Below are 23956 nucleotides of genomic sequence, written 5' to 3' on the forward strand. Positions count from 1 at the left end.
TGCCAATCTTCAGTTCCCCAGACAGATTTTATGTCTATATTGTCACTCTAAAAGCCGAAACCCTGTGAAGACAGCTGGGAAATAAAGGAAGCAGAGTATATCTGTTTCATGTTGTTGAGCATAATTTTCTTCGCAGGGGTAGGTGCAACCTTATAATAATATGAGGTCAGGTCAGAAGTGTTAAACCCAGAAAAGTATGCACATGTTTGTGCAAATATTTGTGAACTACCTTTTGGTGGTGTTGGGCAATGTTCCCATTGATGGTAAGTAAAATTATTATGTGAAATACTTGTTTTGTGCAAGAAATGATGACCTTAGTGTTGGTAACAATACATGGTGTCAAATTCTGATGTAGCAATATAATTTTTTTTTGTTGAAAAAGCAGCACATTGTTCTAAATCAGACAGCATTCTTTTCACAGTTTCATATACACAATCATCAGAGAATGTATTGGAGGTGATGATATCATTCAAATACATTTTAAATACATGTAGTATTTTCAAAAGTTAAGTGGGACCAAATGCTTCATATGAAACCCTAACCCAAACTATTCCTTCAGGAATCGGAACAGCTGTAATGTGCACAAAAGACAGATCTCTGATGAGATGACGTTTCTGGTTTCAAGACCAAGTTCACATGTTGTACAGTGCAGCGTTGTGGGAGATAATGTCCATCCAGAAGCAGGAAAAAGACACCTATCCAGAGGACAAGGAACAGTAGACCAATTGCAATCCATAACTGTAGCCATCGAGAAACAAAGTAAGTCTTTTTCAGCCAAAGGCAGATGCTATATACTTTCTTCTTTGCAGGAAACATAAGCTGGCGGTGACTCAGGTTCAATTAAATTCACTCGAATCCAGAGAGAAGGAATCAAAATCCATGAAGTAGCCAGATGTTGTTCGATCTTTCTTTGGTAGTTTTGTAGAACTTTCAAATGACTTGTTATGAGATATATTCACATAGATGTCAGCATTGGGCCAAATTGAGATTTGTGTTTCATTTGCATTTTGTTGTTGTTCCGTTTCAACTGGTACAAGTTCCATTCCATTGTTGGCAACTCTGCTACTTTGTATAGTAGAATATTCAAACGTTATTAGTCTTTCAATCTGAATTTCCTGTATGGTAGCGAGAGGAGATCAACAGCTACCCAAGAACCCACGTGGCCTGCTATTCAGTATTCGCTACCTATTGTGGTTTGATCAGCTCAATGGAGACAAAACTCTTTTCTTTTTTATACGCAAGAGGTGGAAGAAGTACCGTTCCTGTTCCTTTGACAGCCAGGACAGGTTTAGGCAATCTGTATGTTGGCTTAAATTCTTTCCTGTCCACAATCTTTTCTCTGACCAGATCCCCGACTTTTGGGACCCAGACAGATCTTTCTGTTACTGATTTTACTTCCCCAGTGGTGGTGCGTTTTACTTGGACGTTGCTTTGTAATGCTCAGAATTCATTGAGTACCTGTAAAACAGCCGAACAATCAATGACACCAAATGCTTTTTCATCCGCCACTGTGCTGCCACCATCGGGGTCGGGTACCCACATTCCAGTCCCAAACAGGACCTCTTAAGGAGCAGGCCCCCCAGGGATCTTCTTTGCTTGTTATTAAGTGCCCTCTGGACCCCATATATTTGATTGATCCAACTGCCCCGAGCCTAATACCCTTGCTGTTAAGGATTGCTTTAAGTCCCTGTTTTCCTCTCCGCAATTGAATTTCCCTGTGGATGATATGGAGAGGATGACCACAATGCCAAACCCAAACTTCATATGGCTTCCTTGTAAGTCTGAGAGCTGAAAGCGCGGTCATGGTCAGAATTTAATGTGCAAATTGCGTATGTCCATAGGAAGACTCACCAATCATTTATAACAGTTCAGGCATCAGCAAAGCGGTGCAGCCAAACTCACAGGAATCCAGAGCATGAATCCACTGCCACCAAGATGTACTTGAAACCCCCATCAGATTGTAAGGGGCCGCAGTGGTCAAAATAGACACATGCAAGAGGTCTGTCTGAAATCATTAGTGGTGTTCGTGGTAGACATGCTACGATGGAACCCTTCATCTGCTGACTGTTGTCACACTTAAGGACAAATGCTTTTATCTGTTAAGTGAGACCTGGCCACCAATAACGTTGGTTTAGTAATGAAACTGTCGCAGTAATAACTGCCTGTGCTGAACTGAGACCCTCTTGTGCAGTTAGTATTAAATCTAATCTGCGATCCCTGTTTGGTATTACCCTATCCCCCACTCCTGGAATTTGAGCATACAGAATATTTTATGCATCTAACTTGTAGGAGTACTTGAGTGGAGAAACGTTGGCAATGCTGTGCTCTTTTTGCGTGAAGTGATGACAGCTACCATTATCTGTCCATCTACTCTCATGCAAGAACAAGTGATTGCAGCTACGGCAGCAGTTTGCACTGTCGCCTTGACAGTTTCATCAGCCAATGATTTCCCTTCAACGTGTACACCAATGCGTTGATGACTCAGCGTATAAATCATGTGAGCCGGCAGCAAGCCTTTTTTCAGCTCTGCCTCTTGTTCTCAAAGCAATTTATGATTTATTGTGCAACATTTAAAAAATGTTTAAATCCATTCTCACACCAGAAGGTAAGATATTCATTCTATGACTCGACACTATAAAATTTAATTGCACACAATAAGTGTGGGGAATTCTCCATATTGTTTAGTGCCAGTACGAGGGCTTTTTGTTCTGCCAGCTGAGCCGTGCAATCTCCTAGACACTGTGTCTGCATATGCTAGGAGGAAACTTGCCATTCTGCATACCACCCTCAACAATCACGCATGCTGCTCTGTATTGTTGTTTACTTCCTATGGCTGGCTGAGCTGATCCTTCAGTGTAAATTATGTTACTGATCTAGAGAGAATATTTAATTCGGGAGAGGATATTCTTGTTCGTACTGCAGAAATGCTTGTGTTTTCAGTTTAGAGTCAAATGTGCAGTGAGAGAATTCTCCCATTCTATCCATCATGGATGCAGTGCTTTTGCATTTGAAACGCTAGCTTTTGTAACAGCCTCTAAGGCTGATACTGGAGTCACAGCAATAATTTGTTTCCCATGTGCCAGTGCTCTTTCCCTCACTGCAAAAGTCTGTACTGCTGTTAGAATCTTTTCAGTGGATGAAAAGCACATCTCAGCTTTCGTGTACAAAGTTTTGTATGCAATGGGTATAGTTTCACCTTCATTGAAGGTCAGATATGTATACCCCAATTGACCGGTGACTATACGGATCACCAAATTCGTTGTGTTTACACTTGTGTATACATGTTTGGAAGCTATCATGTCGACTTGTAGGGAACAAAGTATTTCTGTATGTTCCTGTGTCCAATGTTGAACTAAGAAATCAGGTCTAATTAAAGCGTAGAACAGTTCTGCTAAATTTTAGTAATCATTAAATGGATTGTAGATTTTTCAGAGTCTTTGGAGGTTGGAGTAGTGCACATTTTTCTAAAAGGTTTGCTGCCATGCTTTTCCCCTCACTTGAACGATCAAATCCTAAAATAGGACACTGAGGTGGGCAATTTCTGATTTTTAATAGTTACATTTGTAGCCCTCTTAGGCAAACTCCAAAAGTATGTTGTTCACCCTGGCCAAGTGATCCAATAGTTCATCATCCATTAGATAAATATTATTTACATAGGACAATGCCTCCTCATCAAAATGTTTAAGTGACTCTGATACTCTTGCTGAGAACAACCCCAGGCTATTCCTATACCCTTGGGGCAGTCTACAAAAATAACTCTGATATCCTAGGATTGATAATGCTGTCAAATATCTGCTCTCATGAGCTATATTTTGGCAAAAAAGATCAATTTGCGATATCTAGTGCTGTTTTATATTTTTTCTGCACAATGTTATTCAGAGCATAACTGTGCACATTTTGTACTGCAAATGTTTTCGTGCATGTGTTCAAATGTCTGTAGTCTAAAAATAGACAATATGAATTATCACGATTAATTAAGGGAAACAAAGCATTATTCATGGAAGAGGTACTATTTTCTATTACACCTTGGTATTCAAGTTTATCTAAGATCTCCCTGACTTGAGTTTTCCCGTCATGTTTTATTGGGTGCTGTCTTTTTGGAGATTGAGTATTTTTTTACTGGGATTTCATGATGAGGTGACTTAGCATCCCACCCTACATCATTATGGTATAATGCAGGAGCAAGTGCTACCGTCCACAGTATTTTAGTAATTCTTGAATGAGGTCAGAGAAAGCCAGTAAAATTACAGTTTCTCCTTTTGGGCAATCCATAACAAACTCAGGTGGCCAATCTTGTTCAGCCAACAGGATGTCATATCCAAAACTCAGGTTCTCCCAAAAGAGACTTTTAACCTCTGTGGGTTTTTCCCTTTCATCGGGAGTGTTATTTCGTATAACATGTGTGAAACACTTACCCTAGTATCAAGTGCCTCCAATATGATATGTTAATTCAATGCCGCTGTCAACAGAAATTCCATCAGGTATTGTTACTTCTGCTGTGCTGCCTAGTATCATCAGAGCCCATTCCCCGTTCAGAAGTTGAGTCCTCAGCAGCCAGGCATTTCTTATATTAAGGGCAGCTACTTTCTTCTTTTTAAATTGAGGTTTTGATTTGGGTTTATCTTCTTTTTTGATATTATAGCTCGAAGAACGATGTGTATCTCAGGACTTTGTTTTCTCTTCTGATCTGTGTTTTGACGTCCTTCTCTCTTGGAGTTTTTTGATGAACCATGAAAGGAACAAGAGCAATGTGTATCGGTATCCTGATACTTGTCAGGTTTTTTAATGTTATCACGATTTCTAAGGTTAGGGCTCCTTTTGAGGAGACCCACCCATTGATTGTGATCTATTCTGTCTATTTTTACGCCGTTCATTATCCGAGAATTGGGCGCTTGATTGGTGCTATCCTTTTCAGGCCTACCCATTACTTGTGGTTTTATAACGCTGGCTCCCAAATTATCTCTACCTAATGCAGCATATGTATCTTCTATATTTTTTGGTACTTCTTGCTCTTGTTGTGCAGTAGTGCATTCCCTCAGGCGTTGTTGTATAGCCACTGCTGCTACCTCCCCTTTTATATTTGCTAACATATTGGGAGATCCCTCGGAAAAATTTCCTCATAACTTCATCCCCAAGTTTAGAGCAGGTTCTACTCCATACTCATTCTGTATTTGTCTTATTACTTCTAGCATCACTGCTATTGAAGGGATACTTAGAGTTCTGGTACAGATGGTAGTAAAAACTGTACCCCAAGTGGTACATTACTCTATCAGGGGATCTATCCACCTTGTTCTGTGCTGTTCCTGTGGGCCGGTGTGGGGAAACATTGCCTCTAACTGGGCTATTTTATGTGCTACCCAGAATAGCATTTGTTCACCTTTAGTGGGCATTCTTCCCATAACTGTGTTCAGCATCTGTGGAGTGATTTGAGTTGCTGGGGTGATTTAGTTAGTTAAAGTGTGAGTGTTCTCATAATAAATTGTGTCAGATTTCTGTAAAGTTTCATTGTTTCTTTGTGAAATGGACGTAAGTCTACTATTGGCAATATGTCAACATCTAGATGCTGTGTCTAAGACGCTAGGACTGGCCAAGTCACTCCATCTCTGCTGAGCAGGCTGAGTCTTACTTTATCAGTGCTGTGCGGGAGGGCACATTTAAACCCATTTATATGCTCCTGGTAACTGAGTGGAACTTAAATGTCCTCGTATGGACAATATTCTTCTGGTATTTCATCTGGGGTGTAAGAATGAAATGTTTATGTGCGTGCATCTGCAGGTGGGAATTTAACGCATGAATAGAATACCTCCATCCTAAATGACTCGTGTGCCTCAATCATGAATGTTACAGTCCCATCTACTGCTGAGACTCCAAATTCTTATAGTTTTAAAGTAAGTGCATTTTTTGAATTTTTTTTGAAATGTTTATAGCCCCTTACTGCGCCCCATCCCCACCTACATTTGCATGTAATGCTGGTGCAGCGCTCTCTGCGAGAGACATTGTTGAAAGAGTTTCAGGAAAAATTAGATAAGGTTTTATGCTCAATGTATGGAACTATAATCCTCAAGCTTGAATAAACCTTCAGCCAATGCATAGGATATGCAAACTCAGCTGTGCAGATTTATTTCTTCCTACTCCAGACTTCTTGGGGTAAATGTGAGTAGTTGTCTCTGAAAAAAGCACAACTGAACTACTCAGATTTGACCATTAAATAAGACCCAAACCAACATTGGGCATCATGTTGTGTAGTTCCTACAAATGTATATAGGATCCGCATGTTTGGACAACACATGGAGAAGTGTGGCTCAATCGTTAGAGCGGCAGACCTTGATGCAGAGCGCTGGCCAGGGACCAGGGTTCGATTCCCGCCTCAGCGGGATCGGGCTTAAATTCCTCTGACCGGATATTCTCGCCTCAGTGCCGAATCTAAGCATGGGCCCCACGCTGCAGCTCTGGGCAATAGCTTGCTTAGTCTCCACAACGGCCCCCGATACACAAGGGATGCCTGGGTTCACCATGGGATGCCCAGGAGTGGACACCTCACAAGGAAAAGCCAGGAGGGGTTCCCTTGTGGTAGGAGTACAAGTGCCGGGATGCGTACGGGTTACTGTTCGCGCTATACAAATACAACACATTTACATTTACATAAACTGTGGGATTATTGTCCAGACTGATTCCAGAGACCCCCAAAGGATACGTTAGTCCGTTAGTCCAGCTAACTCACAGTTCCACTATATGCCCCTCTTACAATGGAGCAAATAGTTTCTGGCAACTACCGAAAATGACAACCCTGACCCCTCTGGGATTGTAGAAACAGTAAAGAACTTGTTGCTCAGTCACTCGTGCTCACTTTGTCTCAGAGAGATACTCAGACTAAACAGTGGGGACGTTTTCAATAAGCATTTATTGAACCAGAGTCATTCTAGTGTAAAATATGTGTCCTGCAACAACCATGTCACAGAAACAGATATATATGGTTATGGCACCAACAGGGAAAAGAAAAGCTATAATCCTACCATTGTGTCAGCGTGTCAGTATAGAGGTATTTTTCTCCTCTCGTTTCCCCAGCGAAGATGTAGTGCTTATATACCCGTAAATGTCCCCGCCTGCAGATGAGGGAGGATTTACAGTTGCTGGGCCTAGGGTGGCTGCAGGTGGTTCTTTTCCTGCGGCATGGCCTCCCTTTCTGTGGCAGGTGTAGATGGGCCATATGTTGTTGGACCACAGCAAGAGGTAGATGTGCTAGGAAAGCCCACACATGTTGGTGTAAATATCCTGCAGCACCCAGTCAGGGAGTCTATATTGGAGATCTGGGCCTCCATCTGATAATTGAGTTCCATCTGCAACTGCTTCATCTGCTGGAGCTCGGTGAGTACCTGGCCCATCATGTCTTGGGACTGTAAAAAGGCTTCCAAGACTTTGTCAATGGTGGTCTGGGTGGGAACAACCCCAGTGGCCTCACTCTGCTGGCCCACATTATCCCTCCTCCGACCCATGACCCCACAACCCTGTGCACTTGGCCCAGTGCGACCCTCTGACTGGATTCTAGGTGAGCTGGAGGTCAACATTACCCAGGACTGAAGGACACACAATCAGTGTTACAGCGGTAGTAACACAGTAAGTTAAGGTGTTACAGCTGGGGTGGGAGGTGTGGTTTGGCCGAGTGAAACTTACTGAAGCCATCTGCCCATGCTGACCAGATGGACCAAGATCCTCATCTTCATCCAGAATTACCAAGAGTGTTGTGGTCACTAAAGGATTGATCCTGGACTGGAGAGGAGGTCTCTCATTGACAAACTCCTGGCCACCTAGCCTGGCAGTTGTACCGGTAGACAAGTTGAGGACATTTTTATTAGTGAAAGTGTGTATTATACATCCACATCTTTTTTGGACAAACAATATAGATACCTAGAAGTAAAAAGAGGTAGAGTATTTTATGATGATAGCTTTCAGTGGTATTACACATATTACCATAACGTTTAGCAATTTTAAACAGTACAACTTCAAATGAGCAGGTAATGGAATGTCCTGAAATGGGTATGAATGATTAGGAAGTATACTTTACATCTCCCAACCATCCAGTCCAACACAGTGGATAAGTGAAAAGTGTAATTAACAATTCCAAGGCCTAGCTGACTTCAAAACAGACTTTTCACAACTTGGATGGATATTAGGCCTGGGCAGAATTTGCAGAGTTATGCTATGACGAACTCTGCAAAATGAGACAATAATAACAAAAATATTAATCCACATTTGTAAAGCGTGAACAATCACACGTAAGGGACTCCAGGCGCTGGGGGCTTTCAGGAAGATTAAGCAAGCTATTGCCCAGAGTCACATGGTGCTGGGCTAATCTGCCTCCGGCGCCGGGGATTGAACCGTGATCCCCAGATTTCAGCGTCAGTCACCCTTGCCACAGCGCAACACCTCTCCCAAAAACTCTGCCATGCTACGAGGAGTTCCCCAAGCAATGGAGTGCATCTGGTGATACCGTTCGCTTTAGTTTTCAGGACTGGGTGTTTGTCCCACACTCTAAAGTCAGTGCAAATGGCACCAGGTGCAACGCAAATGGGTGCTGCTTCTTTACATGCCATGCAAGAAGATTTCCTGCCTGAGCTGCATCTTTCTCAAAGCGAATGGAAGGTTTCTTGAAGCAATCAGTTGCGACCATCCACAACACCCCGCGTTAAGAAATCTGACCACCCACTTTGAGAAATCTCGCTGGGAGGTGGATTTTCCTAAATTGCTAACCTGATCTTGGCAAGCAAGAGCGAGGGAAAAGCTCTGCTACGATGGGGCAGAAATGTTTGGAAGTCCGCTTGCTCCACAGAGTGTTAAAAACTACTCAAACTCCTTTAACAGGGAAGACTTCACTACCTAGACCTAATGGATATGTGCCATTACTCATCATGTGAACAGTGTAGAGTGAATTTGTGCATTTATCATTCATATTCAGAATAGTAATTTTCATACCTTACAAATTCAAATTCAAATTCGTCTTTATTCGATCATAAACAATTATAAAAGACACATACCGACAATGCAAAGTAATTAAAATTCGTGGTAGCTTTTTAAAAAAAAGATATTATAAAGCATATCATAATAAGATTCCCTGTAAATTCTAAACACATATCAACTATAAAATGATACTGATCCTTTCCTCCTAAAACCAAATACAAATTTGTTAATAAAAACATTATATACATAATTACACAAGTTTTGGCTAGACACTTCATTGTTATAAGCAGATTAGATTTGAAGAGACTAAAAGCACAGTACACCCAACAAAATCATGTTACATAGTACCATGCAAACAAATCTTTCTAAGGTCCTATGTCCAACTCCAAAATTTAGCCATAGCACTAACTATGACTTCTCTAGTATCAGTTTTTAAGATACGCAGAGTTGTTTGACAAGATCTTGTTCCTATTATAGCGCAGACCAGCTTGAACCATTTATGATGAGGGCCTTTGTATTCACGGCACACAAACAAAACATGCAATAAGGTCTCTTCCTCAAATAGGCATAAATAACATTTTGTATCTTGATTAATCCCCCACTTTTTAGTAAAATATTTTAGGGGTAGAGTGCTCACTCTAAATTGGTGAAAGAGTTACCTGTCACTAGGGCTCGTAATTTTGTCCAAATAGGACTCCAGCCTATATTCAATTTTGTGATCTAAAAAGAGACCTGTTAGGGAAACACCATTCACCAGAGAAAAAGATTTTTGACAAACCATGTCCCTATATAAGGCTTTAAAATCAGTTTTTGAAGGGAAGGAGATCCCTTCTGGGTCCTCCCACAAATGGATGAGCCCCATATCCGGAAAAATAGACGTAATCTTTAGTAACCATATGATTTTGTTGGATTTGTCAGCTTTTCTAATATACTTAACTGCTTGTGCGTAGGGAGCTAACTCAGGGGTAGTCCAAAGTCTTCGCCAATAGGCAAGAGGTCTAAAGCCCGCAGCCTCCTCAAAAGGAATACACCCCAGATCTGAAAGTAATGGTCTAAGTGGTGTCGATTGAGGAAGGCCGTTCAATGCCGTCAGAAACTTGTTCTGAGCTTGGACTAATGGAAATAGCTTTTTAAAGCCCCAATAAATTGTTGAAGCTTTAACCTTCCCTTGGTATATAGATAGAGCCGGAGCATATGGTTAAGTTTTAGATAGCCGGTATTCTTTTAAAAGGGCCCCTGCAAGTTGGTTGTGCCTTAAGACTAACAGATCCATCTATGGCTTCCAATTCATCCTTTTGCCCATGGTAACGCCCAGATATGTAAAGGAGTCAGTTTGTTCCAGGGCCAAGTTATTCATTTCTACTCTAGCTTTCAAATTTTTATATTTGTGTAAAACCATGAACTTCGTCTTGTCAACATTAACTACAAGATCATGGTCATTACAAAAAAGACTATATCTGTTGAGGGCTCTTTGCAGACCAGCTTGTGTTTTAGACAAGATTAAGGTGTCGTCTGCAAACATTAAAAGAAAAACCCTTGATCCAGCAAGAGTAGGGGCGTCCGTAGGATATTCGGTGTAAAATGAGATAACATTATTTATGAACAACGAGAATAGGGTAGGGGCGAGAACACACCCCTACCGAAGCCCTTCGATCACAGGAAAACATTCTGTTAGCTCACCCTGTTGACCCCATCGGACTTGGGCATAAGTAGATTCATGTACTTTTATAATGAAAGTTAAGATCTCAGCAGGCAACCCTAATTCCTTAAGACTGTCCCACAGCTTGGTGTGGGGCACTAGATCAAATGCAGATTTAAGATCTATAAATGCTGCTTAGAGGGTCCCTCCTGCTAAGATCACTGTATTCCAGTATATCAACATGAATCTGAAGACTTGGTCCATAGTGCTAACATGGGAACGAAATCCTGCTTCGTAGGTGGATAGGATTTTATTATCATCAATCCACCTATTAGCCCTGCATAACACTAATCTAGCCACCAACTTTTGCATTGTGTCTATAAGGCTTATGGGCCGATAATTAGTTGGGCTGGCACGATCCCCCTTTTTGTAAATGGGGATAATTTCAGCCCCACATCAGGATTCCGGAATGGGGGCACCTCTGGCCAAGCAGTTCGCAAAAATAAATATATATTTGAGTCAATGCTCCTGGTCAGATTTGATAATGTCTGCCAGAATACAATCCGGGCCTGGGGGCCTACCAGCAGTTACCCCATCAAGAGCATGCTCAATGTCCATTAGAGTAAATGTTAGGGCAGACTCCGGGATTATGCATTGGTACTGCCCAGGGCTATTTACAAGCGATGGAAATTGGGTCTGATAGTGTGCAACCCAAACTTCTGGGGGGACATTGTTGACTGGTACCAGACCGGCATTATCGCTACCCCACTTAATTAGTTGCCAGAATCAACACCAATTTTTCCCATTACTCGCTTCTAACAGGTCCCTCCATCTGTTTTCATCAAAGGCCTTCTTTGCCCGTTGTTGGGTTGCCTTATAATCAGACCTTTGATTTCCTTACCTCCTGCATTGAACCTGCCCTTATTGCTTTAGATAAATCCCTGGAGGCTATCCAACATGCCCTGTCATACCACTTTGCTGAGTTGTGGATAGGGTATATATTGGTTCTTTTTTGGGGTTTTGTAAAAAAGTATCTCAACTTGCCTCGTGAGCTATTGTAAGGCCAGGAAGAGTTGCCTCATTAGGGTCAAGTTGTGAGAGGGCAGTAAGAGACTCTACAAGTGTTGACTTAATCTGGTTCATGGTACCCTCATCCTCAGAGATCTGTGCCCATTTTAACCTATGGCAGTTGTTAGACATATTTACATCGGCTGTTACAATATCCGTTGTACCCCTCGGAAGTGGGATGCACATTACCTCTAATAACAATATCAGTGGATCATGATCGCTCTCCGTTCTTTTCAGGACCTCCATGTCCCTCACCCTCTGCCAAAATTCTAAATTAATTAGAAAGTAATCAATCCTTCTGCTTCTTAGCCCATTGGTATAGGTGGGTTTGCCTTTACTGTCTGATTTAGATCTTCCATTGACAACCCGAAGCCCCCTCTCCAGTGTTATACTTTTTTAACTGTAGGACAGCTTTTGTCCATTCCTTAATTGGAGCGAAAATTAAAGACGGAACACCCCAAATAGCATCCTCATCACTAGTGAGGCTCCCGTCTTTTAAGACAAGTGGCTTAAATGTGTAATTAAAATCCCCCCCAATAATCCGATTACATGACCCTTTTAGTGATTTAATAAATGTATCCAGGCTGGAGATGGTCAGTGAAGCCTTGCCACCCACCAGTCCTCTAACATAGACATTTATCAATATAAACTCGGGTTCATACTCAGGGTTTATTTTAATGACCTGAATATCCGGATTATCAATCCCAAATCTTCTACCTGATAACCCGCCTGTTGTCTAACCCAAGTAAATATTCCACCTGAGGGTTGCCCTTTAGTGCTTGCAATTATGGCTTACCAAATGCCAGGTGCCGCTCGTAGTCAACTTAGGACTTTGCCTTGTGGACCCTGCTGTGAACTCGCCGTGACAAAGGAGAACTGTGCCTGGGGAAATCTTACTGCTATCAGGACCGGGACTGCGAGGCCCACCAGGCTGTGCGCTGGAACATCTTGCACACCTGCCGCCTCTTCCCGTGACTCCTCCCCTCTGTCAGCGTCATTACCTTGTCCTTCAAAACGACTCGCGGCCCCCGCTTCGCGGGAGCCCCTCTTAGTCGACTTAGGACTTTGCCTTGTGGACCCTGCTGTGAACTCGCCGTGACAAAGGAGATCTGTGCCTGGGGAAATCTTACTGCCATCAGGACCGGGACTGCGAGGCCCACCAGGCTGTGCGCCGGAACATCTTGCACACCTGCCGCCTCTTCCCGTGACTCCTCCCCTCTGTCAGCGTCATTACCTTGTCCTACAAAATGACTCGCGGCCCCCGCTTCACGGGAGCCGCTCGTAGTCGACTTAGGACTTTGCCTTGTGGACCCTGCTGTGAACACGCCGTGACAAAGGAGAACTGTGCCTCTGGAAATCTTACTGCCATCAGGACCGGGACTGCGAGGCCCACCAAACTGTGCGCCGGAACATCTTGCACACCTGCCGCCTCTTCCCGTGACTCCTCCCCTTCAACCAGCACCCTGTATTTAAGTTGATGCAGCAAACGCATGAGCGGGATGCGTGTGCGGGACCACGACCGGGACAAAGCCCGGACTAAGGGCGGACCCTCTGAGACCCTCAGAGCACCGAGGAGACTGGACTGGGCATAGCCCCTTGGTCTCTTGTTACGTAATAGTTCCTGAAAAAGAGACGACATAGGCTAATTTTTGTTAATTTTTGGATTGCTTGTTATAAATGTTCTCGACACCGCTAAGCTCTGACCCGACCATGTCAGACAAGCAGGGGGCCTCGCTAAACAGAACTCTTGACAACTATTTCACAAAATCTACTCCTGACATCACTAAGGAAATTGCTTTGGCGGAGCGTCGAGCTGAACGCCGCCGTTCCGTGGAAAGCATGAAGAACAGGTCAGTGTCACCATTATCTCTACCTGTTACTTCTACCGCTGAGATTAGTCAAAAAGCCAATGATACCGTATACATACTGGATAGCCAGCCTCTGGTAGCGAGTGACACTACGCCTATATCAAGTACTTTCCCCAAGTCGGATATAAATGGCCCTCCCTTAATAACCCACACGAGTACTCCTAGTTTAATGAAGGCACCAGCCCCCATGCCAGCTAAAATACCACGAAATAGGGCAAAAAAAACAATGCCTTCGCCTAGAATATACGGCCCACCGCCGAATAAAAAACGGCGGAAAAGGGGGGATTCGCAACAACCCAAGCTGAGCCATTCTGACTTTGGAAAAAAAGGCGAATATTATTGTTAAAAACCCCAATAACCTGCAAGTAGCTACAGAAGGAACTAACATTACACCACCACCCTCACCAAACATGCCTACAGACAAAGAGGCTAGTATGGATACTAGTGTGGTTGCTAATGTGCCCCAAGCAGCCCAGGGCCTTGTTACGTTGCTTAGTATAGAGAGTTTAATTAAAAATTACTCGGCATCTATTTTGGAGAGGCTGATCGAAGTGGAATGCAGACTGTGCAAAATTGAGCAGGCATTGGGAAGTAAGGAAGCTATTACCATCCCTGCTCCAAGTAATGTAACCATCTCAGCTCCAAGTAATGTAACACAAAATACCTCATTACCATCTCAATCCACTCTAACTGTCCCAATCTCTACCCGAATTACGAACCCATCCGCCTCAAAGCTCCCGGGGAATAAAACGATCACACAACACAACCCACCCCCCAAATTGCCACAACAAAAAAAAACAGATCAGCCGCCGGCCATTTTAGCCAGCAAAAATTCCAATAGCATGGCGAACACACTCTTGGAGAGACCACCAAGGGAGGGGGGGGGTACTAGGTACACCTGGGGGAGACCTAAAAGGACTCCAATACCCGAACTCCCGCCAGAGGCAGTACCCTTTGTGGTAGTCCTAACAGGGGTGCCTGTGCTAGAATCGAACAAGCGGGAGGGTTTTGCCCAATTGAAGAATAAGATTATGCATTGGCTGAGTCTATTCAGGCCAATTGCAAATCATATTAGTGGCGAAATTGTTCATGTTCGCCATCTTCAATGGCTGGGGGGCAGACCCAAAGACATCGAGGGCGATGTGGTGGTAGTGAATTTCAGGGATCCTAATACTGTCCAATTTATATTAAACTGGCCGCCAGGTAGCACTAACAACTGCATAATCCCTAGACCACTGACGTATTTCTACCCAAGGTCAATGGTGTTTCCATCTCAGCACCAACCACCACAGCATATAACAACATATACCCACCCAACCAGCTATCCTCCGACCATACAGAGCGCTGGGAACACTCAACATGCACTGTACCCGCCGACCATACAGAATGTTAGGAACCCGCAATATGTGCCCTATCCTGTGTCAGTCCCAGATTCCCACGGATGGAACTATGTGCCAGCCAGAACTTACAACGCTAATAACAGAAGGATGGATCATCTAAAACCATTCACACCTCTAGAGACCACAAACAGATTTGACATATTCAGTGGCCTAGATGATTGTGATTGATGTATCTTGAGTCAGGGGGGTGAGGAAAGCGGAACAAGAACTCCTAGTGTTGAGGGTGTTGTCAATGAAACTGAAGTGTTGGTGAATTCTGGGTCCCCACCTTTGGCTAAACCAGTAATTGGGGATACAATTACCCTAGGTGAGAGCTGTACACAACCAAATGTATTGGTAGCATCTCAAAATAAACTGAGTAGAATGTTATCATCTGAGGAAACACCCTTGGTAGTACAAACTGTTGTCCCCCCCAGCTGTAGGGAGACTCCAAATGCAGTTCTTGAGACGACAGCTGTAACAAGGGAGCCTGTAAAACTAGTCTCCTGGAACATAGCTGGAGTCTCAAAAAATTTGAGGGACCCAGAGTGGGCCAGCTTCATTGAATCCTTTGATTTCTGTATGTTACAGGAAACCTGGGCAGTTGTCACACCACACAGACTAGGGTACAAGACTTATGGAAACATCTAGAAGTGGAAGGCCTTCGGGGGGACTACTAATTTGGGTGAAAGTAAAACTAAGGGTACATATTGAGGTGGTGGACACAAATTCCCTAGGTATATTAGCATTAAAAATCACCACATGCGAAGGGAAAAAACTATTCTTAATAAATATCTATAATAGGCCTGCACCTTCATCAAGCGAATCACCAATATTATCTAAATTAGACTGCTTCCTAAGCAGACTGGATGGCAGGGAGGATTTCATTATCCTGGCTGGCGATTTAAACTGTAATTATGAGCCAGTCTTGGGCCTTAGCGATATTTTTGAAGAGGAAGACCAGGCCAATAAAATCCCTGCCATGGAGAATGCCAAATCAGTAAAATGTTCAACTTTGGCTCTCCAAATGACCAAATATGTACGGAATATTGTCTTAGGGCCTGTAACGGACGGCTACCATCTGATAGCATGAAAAAACCAACCTTTTGCAGGAATAACTGCAAAAGTAATATAGATTTTGTGATTGATTCCATACCTACTTGGTCGTATCTTTCCGATCTTGAGGTAAAGGAGAGGCTAGAAAGTGACCACTTTCTTTTAAACCTCGTAATAGAAGCCTCATTGTTTGAGGATATAGTTCTTTCCCCCTCAGCAGAAGAAAGTAATGGTGATAATATCGAGATTCATATTAGTAATAATAGGCGATCACTTAAATGGCCTTTTATACTGGACCATGGCGACATACTTAGAGAAATATATACACTTTTCACAGGGACTTTTGGACCATATTTAGGTCTAATGCCAGACGAGGAAAATAAAACTCCTTTTATGTTACTACACCAAAAATTCTTTAATGACCTAAAATTGTTAGTCACCAAAATGCCTAAGAAGAACCAGCAAAAGACACAGAATCTGTCCCATAGCAAACCCTGGTACGACAGAACCTGTAGAGAGTCTAAAAGGGAACACTTATTGGCGATTAAATTCAAGTCACCCTTAGACATCCAAACAGCTAGGAACAACTACAGGTCCGTACAAAAATAGCTTGGGAGGAAGAAAAATGGGCTGATATGCTGCTGGCCGCCAAATCACGTGATAATGCAGCTTTTTGGAGGCTAGTAGCTAATGGGAACCACGTAGGGAGAGTGGTTAAGGATGTCTATTTGGACAAACAAACCTGGATTAACCACTTTACTAACCTTTATAAAAAATATGATGATACCCATATGGATATGAATGCCCTAAGTCATGAACCTCCAACAGACTATCTGGACTTTACATTAGGGGAAACCGAGCTGGCAATAAGCCAAATAAAATCTGGCAAAGCTCCAGGTCTAGACAAGATTCCGGGGGACCTTTATAAGCACGATTTAAAAGTATGGGCACCATACATTAATTATCTGTGCAATAAGCTATCCCGCACTTTAGACTTCCCCGAAAGTTGGAAGGGAGCCGAAATTGTTTTAATTTTTAAAAAAAGAGATAGGATGGACCCTTCTAATTACCGGCCAATCAGTGTAATGGATATTCTTCAGAAAATGTATTCACGACACATTTTATTTCGTGTGAGTGACTGGTTGGAGGAAAACGCAATTCTAACCAAATACCAAGCTGGGTTTAGATCAAAAGTTAGTACAATAGATCAGATTTTTAGATGTTGCTGCCTTTACTGGAAATATGTAAAGATTAAAAGGGGTCATTTATATGTCGCCTTTGTTGATCTAAGGGCAGCATTCGATTTAGTGCCTCGCAATTTCCTATGGAAAACGCTGAGTGCAGTAGGGCTGCCAAACAATCTATTAGTTCAGATTAAAGAGTTACATGAAGGGAATTTTGCGAGAATTCGATGGGGCCCAAATGGTGAATTAACCCAAAAAATCCCCATTGAGCGTGCTGTTCGCCAGGGCTGCGTTCTGGCCCCCACGCTCTTTTCCCTTTTCTCGAATGACATCCCCTCATACCTGGAGGGATGTAAAAACGACTCCCTAAAACTGAACGGTGAAAGGGTAACATCCTTATTATTTGCTGAGGACACTATCTTGATTTCCCAAACTAAAAAAGGTCTCCAGGCACTATTCAACTCCTTCAGTGTATACTGCAGTAAGAAGGGGCTGGAGATAAACGGGAAAAAGACCAAATGTATGGCCCTAAATCCGACCAAATCGGATAAAGGCTGTTTAACTTTGAAAGGAGCAAAACTAGAATCGGTCCCCCATTTTTCATACTTAGGGGTGACATTAGACTCCAACTTTTCTTGGAGAGCCCAAATGGAAAAAAGTAAGATGACATTTTCCAAGAATGTAAAACCTATTCTTAGGGAACAAAGCCTGAGTACTAGAAAAGCTGTGTCTCCGGCGATTGAATTTTTTTAACTTAAAGTCCAACCAGCAGTGCTATATGGTGCAGAAATTTGGGGCCCTGGGTCCAAGGACACTTTTAGTGTCCTGGACAATAATTTTATGCGAAGTTTAGTAAGGGTCCCGAAAATCACTCCTTTAGTGCCTCTACAATTTGACCTAAACATGAAAAGAACTGATCACCATACTATAATTCGCCCACTGATGCTATGGGTTAGACTATGGCGGGTCCCCGAATTACAAGATTATAGAGACGGGCTAAAAGAAATTATGGAGCTTGATAATTTAAAAGCTATCCCATGGTTTAAGCATGTCAAAACTTGGCTCAGTAAAATAGGTCTGAAACATTTTTGGGAGAACCCCGACCAACTTCCACCCAACCCGAAATTAATCCTAAAAAGGGCCTTCTGGACCTTTATTGTCAACATGACCATAAGTGCTTCAACTGGCGGGACTTTAGTAACAAACTTCCTTACTTTTAAGGATGTGCCATTATTTGAGACTTTTATGGATGAAATAGAGCCCCCTCTTGCCAAAACTTTATTTTTAAAATTTAGATACGGAAACCTTTTAATAAAGACAACCTTGGCACGCTGGGTTAGGAGCTCAAATACATCATCCATAGCGACTGATGAAATTTGCTCAATGTGCGAATACCATCAGATAGAAAATGAGCAACATATCCTCTTTTTTTGCCCTGCGTACGCACAGGCCAGGAAAAGATGGATTAAACCAATATGCCTACTGTTAGGCATGAGGCCATGTACACAGGCTTTGAGAATTCTGACAACTAACACAACGCAACCAATAATATTTAGTGTAAGTAGATTCTTACACTCTATATTTTTCCAAAGGAAAAAAATGGGGCATCAACTGTAATTGAGGTCATCCCCAGAAATAGAATTGGTTCACCTTCTAGAAATTAGTGGGGGGTCCATCCTAGAATTTTAATGTTGTTTGTGCTCCGATTGTTTTCCAACATGAAATGTATTGTTTTAGCCAGTGGTTTTAAAGTTCTATGTGGTAATGTTTTTTTCTTTTATTAATTGTAATGTATATGCATTGTTCTTTTATGGCAACAAAGCCAAAATAAAGAATTTTGAAATGAAATGAAAATGCCAGATATCCTGGCCAAAAAATCTTGCTCAGAGACCAGGTCTCCTGAAAGTCAATAACATCAGAGGACTTCATGAAATTAGCCCAATCAGAGGAGCTAGTCTACGATAGCAAACCAGCAATGTACCAAGATAAAATCCTCAGTGTGCTGGGACTTGGTCCTTCACCTTGTTCTATCTGTACCAAGTCCTCAGCACACTGTGACCCACTAGTTATTAATAACTGAGGGCTTGAATCTTTCACATGGGGAGTAACAATTTGATTAGGGATGTTATCTGTCCCAGTTGGGTCTGCAGGTGACAGTCAATCACACGCATCTAGGTCAGACAAAGGACCAAATCTATTGACTAGGTTAAGGTCAAAGGGTCGGCCTATGGCTCTATGGTGGGGACTACAAACCCCCCCTCCTACCGGCGGGTAATGATAACAAGTTCTGTGAAAAAAACCCTAGGAGCAGAAGAGATATTTTTCCGAGACAGTGCACTTCATTTCTACTCCCTGGACACTCCAATAGGAGTCTAACTACGTGTTCATTGTTGAAATTAGCAACCACACAGTCACCCCTCCATTCTTGATGGAATATCCAACCCAAAATGAATGTCTGGCCATTATCAATTGATTACAAATATCCCGCTGAGCCAGGGCATTGTTTTTACCATTAACTGCTCAGTGGATTCAGTCTGCCCAACTTGTAGGGTTTGGACATTCCTCAGAACCAACACCATTGGAGCGGCGTCAGGTGTGAGATGTAGAGACTTGTAATCGTTTCTGGAAAAGCTATTAGCCAATCCATTATGCGCTACTAAGGAATCTTGACCAGAACACCCAGGGACAGTAGAAATTGGTTATCTAAACCACAAATAGGGATGTTTGGTTGGATGTTACTGGCTGTCCTTGCTGTCCTTACACAGGGTATACCTCCCTCCACCCTAGGAGTACTCCGGATAAGCTGAGCAAATTCACTAGATGTATTCCCTATCTCGCCTGCATAGCCTCCATTAGCCACTACACCAACATCAGAAGCAGTACCAGCCCTGCCATTCCTACTAGATGATATAAACATTGAGTTAGATGTTGTAGGGATGGCTGATGGGGGATTGGACTTTAAGGGGTTACACAGGCAAATTCGTTATCATTTCAGAGGACCGAATATTCTCCACCGGTGAGGCCTTAATAGAACCAAGATTAGACACAACAAACAGTTCAAAGTTAGATAATTTTTCCTCAATTAGTGTCAATCTCTCAAGAATTGGCGACAAGGATGCCGAGATTAGGGCCCACATTTTGACCCAAAAACCTTGTCTGCTTCAAGCAGGGTAACACCAACTGGGTCCAAGTTTGGATCACCCAATAAGGAAGTAGTTGTCTGAGGCTAAATTATCATTGGCGATGTTACAGTCGCAGACCCACCATTCTTGTTAGTTATAAGCATCTTTGCATTTTTTTGCATTTGGGGGTCCCTTCCCCGCTTTCTCTTTGTGGCCGGCTCCGGTAGTTGTTCCATGTCTTGGGATTTAGATTTGGGCACAGACCTTGTATTAATGCGTTGAAATGTGATGAATGCTGTACCCTCTTGCACCAGCTCACCAGGCAGAGGGCTAGACAGAGACAGAGACTCCATTATTGTAGAAATGTTCACTGCTACTTGTGGAGACTGGCTGAAACCTCCTGCCAAGTCGAGAGGATCTGTGCCTATAACTAAACAACATTCGGGTGAGCGTGTAGACATCAGACCGCCCAGTGAAGATCCTTTTAATTGCAAGGGGTCTAGAGATAGGCGTAGTTTGGTCAGGGCAATTTCCTGGGCTAAGATGGAACTGGCTCTGATTATGAACTGATCCAAAGTCCCAGCCACACCTCCACCCATTTAGTTGTTCCTCCTCTTTCACGATATCAGCAAATGTCTCAAAAATCATTACCAATACATAGGGGCAACAATGCACAAGCATGGACTAACCTTGATGTACTGCAGGATTTAGAGGGGGCGCCCGGCCCGGCCTCGTCCGGACTCTAAAGGGCTCAAACAGGCCCGCCATGGCCGGGGCTTCGGCCAGCCCGCATCCGCGCGTCTTTCGCGAAGTGGGAACAGCGAGCAGTGATGTAGTCCCCGCTGCAGGCTCAGGTGCGGGCAATCAGTGTCAGGCTCCCTGGGACATGGAGTCCCTCGTAGTAGCGGCATCCATCAGGAGCAATGAACCACGAAGCAGCTCCCTCGAAGCAGGAGCGGCGAACAGTGATGTAGTTCCCGCTGCAGGCTCAGGTGCGGGCAATCAGTGTCAGGTTCTCAGGCTCCCTGGGACATGAAGTCCCTCATAATACTGGCATCCACAAGAAGCTATGAACCACGAAGCAGCTCCCGCAAAGCGGCTCCCACGAAGCGGAAGCAGCGAGCAGTGATGTAGTCCCCGCTGCAGGCTCAGGTGTGGGCAATCAGTGTCAGGCTCTCAGGCTCCCTGGGACATGGAGTCCCTTGTGGTACTGGCGTCCAACAGAAACAATGAACCACGAAGCGGCTCCCTGTGTAGAGTGAATTTGTGCATTTACCATTTATATTCAGAATAGTCATTTTCATGCCTTACAATTTCTTGGTCAACACACGTTGTTTTGTAAAACATATGACATCAATTAAATTGTTTGGGAAGAACGGGACATCATTAAGAAAACACCACAAACCATTTTCAGAAGATAGCATTAAAAAGGAATTGATTACTACATGACACCTTACCATATGTTGAAATCTGTTAGATAAGAGAGAATGAGCATTACGCAATAGAAATATTCTTTTGACAAAAATAAACAGGGCATCATGGTAGTTGTTGTCATTTCAAAGACAACTGACCAGCACCCGAAAAATGGTTAGTGGAACTACTTCTGGAAAGTAAGGAGTTGAAATAAAACTGAAGCATACAATATGACACACATGTGGGTAATGGGTTGTTTGGTGTTGCAACACTTACAGGTCCCATACCATCATGATGTAATGAAGATTGACACATGTAATCTTAGGTGCAGCACAATACTTTCACACAAACAATCCAAAATTATCTGATACTGATAATTTGAGGTTTCTCTGTTATGAAAATATATGCAGAAAACCTTGGCAACAGCTGAGTTGAGAACAAACAGGACATTGAGGCATAATGCAACCTTGTAAAGTATGATTTAGCGGGCTTTACTCCATCAGGGATTACTGTCAAGCCTTCAGGAGGTAGGATCTGTAAGACCTTTTCTTCCCTGGGCATAAGCTATGAGGGGGGCTTGGGAAAATGACCACCGACCCCTCTGGGCCTCTATGTAAAGCCAGGAGGCCAGGAAAAACACCCATCCCACACAGGTAATTCCACCTCTTCCTAATGTACTCCTGTGTGTGCAGGTTGATAGCTACAGATTGGGCTCCAAACAATTGTGGCTCTACTTTTATGATTTCATCCACCATGCTTGAAAATTGTCCTTCAGCAAAACGTGGAGTTTTGGGGCCTGGCACTGTGCAAAGAAATATGATTAAATAAGAAATTAACCACAAGGTAGTAAATGAAAGGAGATAAAGGGACAAGAAACAGGAAAAAGGGACAAAATAACCTCACTTAACTGGCAAAATCTTAGCTAGAAAATGTCATGGTGCAGTGGAATGGCAAAGGATTATGGTCTGTAATTGGATGTATTTTATAGTGTGGTATGCAGGTGCTTCCATTTGGCCAAAGGACGTCGGGTGTGTTCTACTAGCATCCATCCAATGGCCACAGAGATGGTGCATTGTTGAGTACGTACCGCAACAAAATCTTTCTGTCAGGGACTCGTCACTAGGAGACACCCGCACAACTGTAAAATATAGGTCTGCTCAGGGGGAGCCCGCCCGCCAGCCTGTTGACAACAGAGTACTGTTCGCTAGCACTGTAGTCTGCCGTGTTGGCTGCGGAGTGCCATGACTACGACGGAAAACACAGTGTCAACACTGATGACGAGTCAGCCTGCAGACATCTAAAAATGGCTGTAAAAAGACTGTAGACTTGGTGGAGTATGTGTGAATGCCACCATATCAGAACAGTGGTAAGACCATCAAAATCTAAATCAGGACCTTAGCGTCCAACACCTTCCCCAAAATGTATACATTTACAGTGGGAATAGTCAATGTAATCCCTTTAATGTGCAAAGTCTTCCACTAACTGGTTTAGATTGGAATTGATATTGCATGTCTCACGTACATCATTAATACTTTTATTTTGTAAATAATAAAGTTACATAATTCAGTTTGTAATTTGTATTCATATATTTAAAGATTTACTTAATGTATAGGTATACAATGTCTATGACATATATATTTGTACACAGACGAAAAACATTTTCATTGTTAAATCTAAAAAATATTGTAGTACGTTTTAATAAAATATGTAAATAACTTTTGAACTATTTTTCACATTTCTTCATTTTGCCTATATTTTTCAAGTGTGGTACACTTTTTTGTATACAAATGTACATTTTTTTAAACAATTTTTAAATCCTTTTTTTAAGTATGTCATAAATAATACTTGTTTAATAGCATTATTCATTTTATACTTACATAAGTTTTTTTCATATTTTCATATAATATTTATTGACGTGTTATACATTTTATAGACATTTTTACATTTTTTAAACAGATTTAAAAAAGGTTTTCTATTTAAATCACAATTATTTTCTATAGGGAGATAATCTTTTTTAAGTTTCACTTAGCGCCCATTTTCTTTTTTTCCATCAATATGATCTTTGAAGTCTGTTTGTATAATCTTTTGTTCATTTTCCTGCAAAGCGAGTCACAGGAAGGTGCTGCTGTTTCTCTGAAAAGGTAAGACCATTTTTAAGGCTTTTCTATAGAGTTTTGGGGTGTGGGATGTAGGGAGTACTTGAAATGGTAGTCAATAGTGTTGCTCTTTTACTTTTGGAAAGTTTCTTTGAAGTTTGCGTTATTTTATTTAC

The sequence above is a fragment of the Lissotriton vulgaris genome, chromosome 4_1 (assembly GCF_964263255.1).
Source record: "Lissotriton vulgaris chromosome 4_1, aLisVul1.2, whole genome shotgun sequence".
Taxonomy (NCBI): Eukaryota; Metazoa; Chordata; class Amphibia; order Caudata; family Salamandridae; genus Lissotriton; species Lissotriton vulgaris.